The sequence below is a fragment of the Petromyzon marinus genome, unplaced genomic scaffold (genome assembly GCF_048934315.1).
Source record: "Petromyzon marinus isolate PM22_M1 ecotype Great Lakes invasive population unplaced genomic scaffold, UKy_Petmar_22M1.pri1.0 PM_G_Scaffold_119, whole genome shotgun sequence".
NCBI lineage: Eukaryota > Metazoa > Chordata > Hyperoartia > Petromyzontiformes > Petromyzontidae > Petromyzon > Petromyzon marinus.
The window spans coordinates 79,649-89,060 of record NW_027422672.1 but is presented as its reverse complement, the minus strand read 5'-3'; positions in this window follow the sequence as shown (position 1 = coordinate 89,060).

Sequence of the window (9,412 nt, the reverse complement as noted above, 5' to 3'; positions counted from 1 at the left end):
CCTGGTCGACTCAGCCTCAAACGAGTAACTGTTGTGGTGTGAACATCGCCACTGGGGAGACAAAGGCGGCCGAACGTGGTGAATCCAAGTCCCGGGCGAAGCCGGGTAGTACAGCTAGTCGTGAATATATGAATGAATATAGACATGTAAGTCACGTGTGACTGTATATATTCATTCCTCCATGGCTCGATACTGACGTGTAGATGGTGTGGATATTCTTATTTTCTGTCTGCAGCTGACGCTGGTCTGATGGAGCAACGGCCCTCAGCACACCAGCGCGGTACGACAATTCAACAATGCGACCAGCGTGCATACAGCACGGATCGGACTGGAAATTTGACACAGCACCAGAGAACTCGCACAGGAGAGAAACCCTTCAAGTGCACTGTGTGTGACAAGGCATTTGCATGGCCATCAGTTCTTGAGACCCACCAGATAACACACACAGGAGAGAAACCCTTCATGTGCAGTGTGTGTGGGAAGGCATTTCCAGATTCATCTAATATAAAAAAACACCAGAGAACACACACGGGAGAGAAACCCTTCATGTGCAGTGTGTGTGGGAAGGCATTTCCAGATTCATCTAATATTAAAACGCACCAGAGAACACACACGGGAGAGAAACCCTTCAAGTGCAGTGTGTGTGGGACGGCATTTTCATGGTCGTCTGCTCTTAAAACACACCAGAGAACACACACGGGAGAGAAACCCTTCAAGTGCAGTGTGTGCGGGAAGACATTTGCACATTCATAAAATCTTCAAGTACACCAGAGAACACAGAAGCATCAGAAGATCCTCAAGGAGTCGGAGTCTGAAATCAGCTTGTGAAAGTCAAAGTGCTGCAATGAGCCCATCCCTCATGAAACACGAACCAGAAGAAATTCCCAGCTTTGACACTGTAAAGGAACCGAGGTGAAATATGAAGAGGTGATGGTGAAATGTGAAGAAGTGATGGTGAATAGCGAAGAAGTGAAGGTAAAATGTTAAAATGAAGATTCAACTCCAAAATGGGACCTTCATATCGATGGAGGCAACGTGAAGCAGAAGGTGAATTCTGACTGAGGCAGAGCGAGGCAACTCCCAGCAGTTTGTGGAAGTGGAGGTGTGGGTGGACTTGCTCCTAGATAATACAAAGTCAAGTGGAGACCCGGTAGATGTGTAAGCCAGAGATGATGTCGCTACAATAGATGCATCTTTGTCACAGGCATTTAATGACAAGAACGTGAAGTTGGACACTCAGTTCCTTGGTTCAACCTGCAGGGTAAGAGCGGCCAGTCTTTGTGGACCTGTGGGTTGGGTAGAACTTTAACCAGGAGCGAGAGACAATAAGCCCCCAAGCATTCACTATGTTATAATAATTGCATTTACACGGTGCTTGCTTAACCGCCTCAGCAACTCGGAGTTTTGTGTCGTACCTCGTCTGAAACACTCGAAGAGCATCCCTAAGTAGCAGCTGCCCCTGTGTGGCACCAGGTGGTGGCCCTGCACCAGCTTGCATGTGGACAAGAGCCTGTCAGTAGGGGGAGATGATTGATGCGTCATCTCAGTTGTGTAGTTTGTAGGCAAACTTGATTCGAAGCTTTCGTGACTGCAGGAATCCACACTCTTGAGTTCTTTCGGTAAAGTCACCACGTGGGTAGAAACATAACAGATCACGGCGTTTAGATCACAGCAGGAACAATCGTCATCAGGTGGGACAACCACAGCAAGAGAAACTGCTGAAGTAGTAGGCGCCTACTCCAGTAGTTTCTTCTTCTAGCTGCTGTGCTTGTCCCACCTGATGACGATTGCTTGTGTTGCCATCGAAACGCCGTGATCTATTTGTAGCGTAATGTTTTAAATTTGCTACATTTTGACCCAGACGCCAGCATGCAACGGCCTACTCGTTTTGAATGACGCAACAATAGTACGTTGTACATACACTGTTAAGCAGACGGTGCGTGTTTGTTAAATAACTTCTTGTTAATACGATGTAACGTGATGCAGTCAATTTCGCTGCAGTAATTCAATGTTAATATGCCCGTCAATGATTTAGAATGAATACTTGTCTGATTGTGTGCGTACGTGTAACATTTTGTATGAGGAACAAACATTGAATAAGTGATGTTAGGACAAAGTGTGTGTGTGCGTTTGGAAGTAACCTGTACAGAGAACTCGGGTGAGACCCGTTATTCTTGTGATGCAGGTCAAAGGGTACTTTTGTGTTTCACGAAGCGTCTCCCTCTGGAGCAACTCATCATCTTTGAAATAGGGAGCACGCTCGGATCATTCATCAGTTACAAGGCGTACCACTTAAAAGTGACACGTATAGGAGGAGGTACATTCTCTACAACACGAATTGTAGTTTTGTCTTACGTTTAACACGTAGGCTTTCGCGACCAATATTATTCATAATAAAGGTTTTTGGGTTAGATCGCGTTTATTTATAAATGTGTCGTAACCCTCCACCACCCGACACGGCCAATCAGCCAAAAAAGTGTCACGTTGACAAAAGACAAATAATTCACTACTTTAGCCCACCGGTGTGTTGAAGAGTGAATTATTTGTCTTTTGTCAACGTGACACTTTTTTTGCTGATTGGCCGTGTCGGGTGGTGGAGGGTTACGACACATTTATAAATAAACGCGATCTAACCCAAAAACCTTTATTATGAATTTGCCTTACGTGTTGACGTAGATTTTGTCTAACTGGGACTAGAAATGCTCCTTGCTGATTCACGTCTGGATGTTCGTAACCATCGGTTGAAGCAAACCCCACTGCTGTTGTTGAGACACTGTGCACCATTTAATGGTCCAACACATTGACGGCCTTCAGGCCAGGAAAGTCACAACATTTGCACACGAAGGACGCATTCACGCAAGTACCCCATGCTCCGTTTTGAAGTTTTAAAATGAAACATCTTTGACTTGTGTTGTGTTTTGAATTAGATTATTTTATTTACTCATTAAAAGCTTGTATCAATTTACATCTGGAAGACTTCATTGAAAAGGAGATTTCGTGTGAATTTTCTCTCAACGTTAAGTAGATGGCCTTGCCGGGGGTTCGGTTCAATGCGGACGCAAACAGTGTACACACACACACAGTGTACACACACACAGTGTACACACACAGTGTACACACACACAGTGTATACACACATAGTGTACATACACAGTGTACATACACAGTGTACACACACACAGTATACACACACAGTGTACACACACAGTGTACACACACACAGTGTACACACAGTGTACACACACACAGTACACACACACAGTGTACACACACACAGTGTACACACACAATGTACACCCACACAATGTACACACAGTGTATACACACATTTTATACAGTGTACACACAATGTACACACAGTGTACACAGTGTACACACACACAGTGTACACACACACAGTGACACACACACAGTGACACACAGTGACACAGAGCGACACACAGTGACACACAGTGTATACACAGTGTACACACACACAGTATACACACAGTGTATACAGACATAGTGTACACACACACAGTGTATACACACAGTGTACACACACAGTGTATACACAGTGTACACGCACAGTGTACACACACAGTGTATACACAATAATGTCCACGTTGTTTTAGCTGGGCTCACACACCCAAGGGAGGGAGCAATGAAAAATGAATCTAAATCAACTTAAACTCCAACTCTATGACGTCACCACTCTGCAATACCTCATCGGCGTGAAACGCCAGGGTGAGGTGTACCTCGCTAGTGACATCATGTCACCAAGGTATTCACCCCTCCCCCGTCCACAGCGCTCTTGAGCGTGACGTGACCTCCGCTTGTGTCACTGCCGATATCGGTCCAGTGGCAATCCTTATTTGGGCAAAGCTACGCCCAGTGACTGGTGGCTCATTAACATAATGTATCCGTTAAAGCCGTCGCGAGTTTATTGCGACGGGTTCAGCGCCCAGCCCCTACCCCTCGACATATGGGCCGGTCTCATTAACATAATTTATTCAGTTAGTGAGCCGCTGGTGGGAGGGAAGTGACGTCATACTACTTCCTGCTGTCGCGAGGCAACAGGAAGCTGCCGTGTGCGCGCTTGCACTGAAATCCGAGGTGAGAAATTCTCATCGTTGTGGTGGTGGTGGTCGTTGTGGTGGTGGTGGTTGTTGTTGTTTACCAAGGTAGAGCCTCGCTCTCTCTCTCGTAGGGATGTCAGTTGAGTAGCAGCGAGCATGGGAATCGATGTCCAGGTTGGAACTTTACAACGCGGGGCCTAGCCACGCGGGGCCTTGCCTCCTGCCCTCGCCTGATTGCGTTCACTTTAATTATCTCACTTAAGTTTAATTTGTCTTCACCCGGCTCGCCACTTTGTAACTTTGTTTTATTGTAAATATTCACACAGTTTTCATTTTCTTTTGTTAGCAGGCCAAGCCCGCTTGAGCTGCTATACCGCTCTTGTTATCAGAAGCGACCTGCCCACAACAACACAAGGTGAGGCTTTGTCAACGTGTGTGAATGTTTTTACTTAAAACTTTGGTGACTGCAGGAATTAATATTCTTGGTTCTTTCGGTAAAGTCACGTAGATAGAAAATTAAATGAAAATAACAAGAAAAATAAATAAATGTAAATAAAGCAAAAAAAACTCACGTCGTTTTGATCGCAACACAAGTGGTCTTTATTTAATGTAATTGTATTATCAATTATTGTTATTTTCTATCTACGTAACTTTACTGAAAGAAACAAGAATACGTGTGTCAATGTCTATCGGCCTGGTATACTTCCTGTATACCAGGTGAGGTAGTTAACATCTCACCACGGAGAGAGACACGCAAACTCCAGTTAGCCTCGGCTATGTTCGTTGATCCTCAATTAATTACTTGGTGGAGTGAGGAAGCATTCATGCCAAGCAGATGAAGGTGGCCAGGCATGATTCTAGACAGGCCACCGCCTGTTTACCCAGTGACAGTGTACAGTTTGTGTTTGCATTAACGTCTATTAACTCTGTTGAACACGGAGGTTATATCGTAACAATAGTTTATTTTTGTTTTCCTCTGGAACTCTTTATATGAATGGAAACAGGAAGTTAACACAGCACACACATTCAGCTGAAGTCGGAACTGTTCATCCCAGCATTCAAGGACATCTGAGCCTGGATTCACACCTCTAAGTTGCGATTGAACATTAATTTATGCATTTCTGCCTAACACAAATAGTATTGTTTTCAACACCCTTTGCTATGTCAGCTGAATTTAGCTCTCATAAATATTCCTTTTGTAGTCAGACAGCTGAAATTGTGTGCTTGGAGTTTTGAGTTAACATTCATTTTGAAGATACGAGGTCTTCCAGGCATGTTTATAACCATTTGCCCTCTCATTGTGTGCCATCACAGCCCGTGTGATGCATTTGGGACACTTTTTCACTACATCATGAATATATGAATGAGTATAGACGTGTAAGTCACGTGTTACTGTGTATATATGCATTCCTCTGTGCATCGATAGTGACGTGTCGATGGTGTGGATATTATTTTTTTCATCTGCAGCTGACGCTGTTCTGATGGAGCAAAGGCAGTCGGCGCAGCTCTGTACGACAAGTCAACAATGCGACCGGTGTGCATACAGCACGGATTGGGCTGGAAATTTGACACAGCACCAGAGAACTCGCACGGGAGAGAAACACTTCAAGTGCAGTGTGTGTGTCAAGGCATTTGCACGGCCATCTGCTCTTAAAATGCACCAGAGAACACACACGGGAGAGAAACCTTTCAAGTGCAGTGTGTGTGTGAAGGCATTTTCACAGTCATCTGCTCTTGTAACACACCAGAGAACACACACGGGAGATAAACCCTTCAAGTGCAGTGTGTGTGTGAAGGCATTTTCACAGTCATCTGCTCTTGTAACACACCAGAGAACTCACACGGGAGAGAAACCCTTCAAGTGCAGTGTGTGTGTGAAGGCATTTTCGCAGTCGGTTGCTCTTGTAACACACCAGAGAACACACACGGGAGAGAAACCCTTCAAGTGCAGTGTGTGCGGGAAGGCGTTTGCACAGTCAGCTGCTCTTATAGTACACCAGAGAACACACACGGGAGAGAAACCCTTCAAGTGTACTCTGTGCAGGCAGATGTTTGCAACTTCATCAAATCTTCAAGTACACCAGAGAACACAGAAGCATCGGAAGATCTGCAAGGAGTGGAGTCTGAAATCAGCTTGTGAAAGTCAAAGTGCCGCAATGAGCCCATCCCTCATGAAACAAGAATCGGAGGAAAATCCCAGCTTTGACACTTAAAGGTATCGAGGTGAAATGTGAAGAGGTGATGGTGAAGAGCGAAGAAGTGAAGGTAAAATGTGAAGATGAAGATTCAACTCCAAAATGGGATCTTCATATCGATGGAGGCAACGTGAAGCAGGAGGTGAATTCTGTGAGGCAGAGCGAGGCAACTCCCAGCAGTTTGTGGAAGTGGAGGTGTGGGTGGACTTCCTAGACAATACAAAGTCAAGTGGAGACCCGGTAGATGTGTAAGCTTGAGATGATGTCGCTCCAATAGATGCACCTTTGTCACAGGCCTTTAATGACAAGAACGTGAAGATGGACACTCAGTTCCTTGGTTCAACCTGCAGGGTAAGAGCGGCCTGTCTTTGTGGACCTGTGGGTTGGGTAGATCTTTAACCAGGAGCGAGAGACAATAAGCTCCCAAGCATTCACTATGTTATAATAATTGCATTTACACGGTGCTTGCTTTATCGCCTCGGCAACTCGGAGTTTTGTGTCGTACCTCGTCTGAAACACTCGAAGAGCATCCCCAAGTAGCAGCTGCCCCTGTGTGGTACAAGGTGGTGGCCCTGCACCTGCCTGCATGTGGACAAGAGCCTGTCAGTAGGGGGCGATGATTGATGCGTCATCTCAGTTGTGTAGTTTGTAGGTAATGTTTAGAATTTGCTAAATTTTCACTCAGATGCCAGCATGCAATGGCCTACTCGTTTTGAATGACACAATAGTATGTTTTACACTGTGAAGCAGACTGTGCAACTTTTTTTAAAAGCTTCTTGTTAATACGATGTAACGTGATGCAGTCAATTTCGCTGCAGTAATTCAATGTTGTTAAAATGCCCGTCAATGATTTAGAATGAATACCGTGTCTGATTGTGCGCGTGCATGTAACATTTTGTCTGAGGGTCACACATTGAATAAGTGATGTTAGGACAAAGTGTTTGTGTGTGTGTTTTGGAAGTAACCTGTACAGAGAACTCAGGTGAGACCCGTTGTTCTTGTGATACAGGTCAAAGGGTACTTTTGTGTTTCACGAAGCGTCTGCTTCTGGAGCAACTCATCGTCTTTGAAATATGGAGCACGCTCGGATCATTCATCAGTTACAAGGCATACCACTTGAAAGTTACACGTATAGGAGGAGGTACATTCTCTACAACACGAATTGTAGTTTTGTCTTACGTGTTGACGTAGATTTTGTCTAACTGGGACTAGAAATGCTCCTTGCTGATTAACGTCTGGATGTTCGTACCTATCGGTTGAAGCAAACCCCACTGCTGTTGTTGAGACGCTGTGCACCAATAAGGGACCAACACATTGACGGCCTTCAGGCCAGGAAAGTCACAACATTTGCACACGAAGGACGCATTCACGCAAGTACCCCATGCTCCGTTTTTAAGTTTTAAAATGAAACATCTTTGAATTGTGTTGTGTTTTGAATTAGATGATTTTTATTTCTTCATTAAAAGCTTGTATCCATTTACATCTGGAAGACTTCATTGAAAAGGACATTTCTTGTGAATTTTCTGTCGTCATTAAGTAGACAGCCTTGCCGGGGGTTCGGTTCAATGCGAACACAAACAGTGTACACACACAAAGTGTACACACACACAGTGTACACGCACACAGTGACACAGTGACACACACAGTGTACTCTGTGTGTGTACACTGTGTGTACGCACACAGTGTACACACACAGTGACACAGTGACGCACACACACAGTGACAGTGTACAACAACAACCGCCATTCGCCACTAAGTGACGGTGACGTCACCACGACGCTTGTGCCAAGCACAGTGACACACACAGTGACACTGACACACAGCGACACACAGTGACACAGTGTATACACACAGTGTACACACACACAGTGTATACAAACAGTGTACACACACAGTGTACACACACACTGTACATACACAGTGTGCACACACAGTGTACACACAGTGTACACACACAATGTACACACACAGTGTACACACACAGTGTACACATACACAGTGTATACACAGTGTACACACACAGTGTACACACACACAGGGTATACACAGTGTACACACACAGTGTACACACGGTGTACATACAGTGTACACACACAGGGTACACACAGTGTATATATACACACACACAGTGTACACACAGTGACACACAGGGTATACACAGTGTACACACACACAGTGTATACAGTGTACACACACACAGTGTACACACACAATGTACACACAATGTACACACACAGTGTACACACACAATGTACACACACAGTGTACACACACACAGTGTACACACACAGTGTACACACACACAGTGTACACACACAATTTATACACAGTGTACACATACGCAGTGTACACACACACAGTGTATACACATAGTGTATACACACAGCGTACACACACAGTGTACACACACACAGTGTATACACATAGTGTACACACACAGTGTACACACACAGTGTATACACAATGTACACAATGTACACACACAGTGTACACACACACAGTGTACACACACACAGTGTACACACACACAGTGTACACACACAATTTATACACAGTGTACACATACGCAGTGTACACACACACAGTGTATACACATAGTGTACACACACAGCGTACACACATAGGGTACACACACAGTGTATACACACACAGTGTACACACACACAGTGTATACACATAGTGTACACACACAGTGTACACACACAGTGTATACACAATGTACACAATGTACACACACAGTGTACACACACAGTGTACACACACACAGTGTACACACACAATTTATACACAGTGTACACATACGCAGTGTACACACACACAGTGTATACACATAGTGTACACACACAGCGTACACACATAGGGTACACACACAGTGTATACACACACAGTGTACACACACACAGTGTACACACACACACAGTGTACACAGAGTGTACACACACAGTGTACACTGTACACACAGTGTACACACAGGGTGTACACAGTGTACATACACACAGTGTACACACACAAAGTGTACACACAGACAGTGACACAGTGACACACAGTGTACACACAGTGACACACACAGTGTATACACACACAGTGTACACACACACAGTGTATACACACACAGTGTACACACACACTGTATACAGTGTACACACACAGTGCACACAC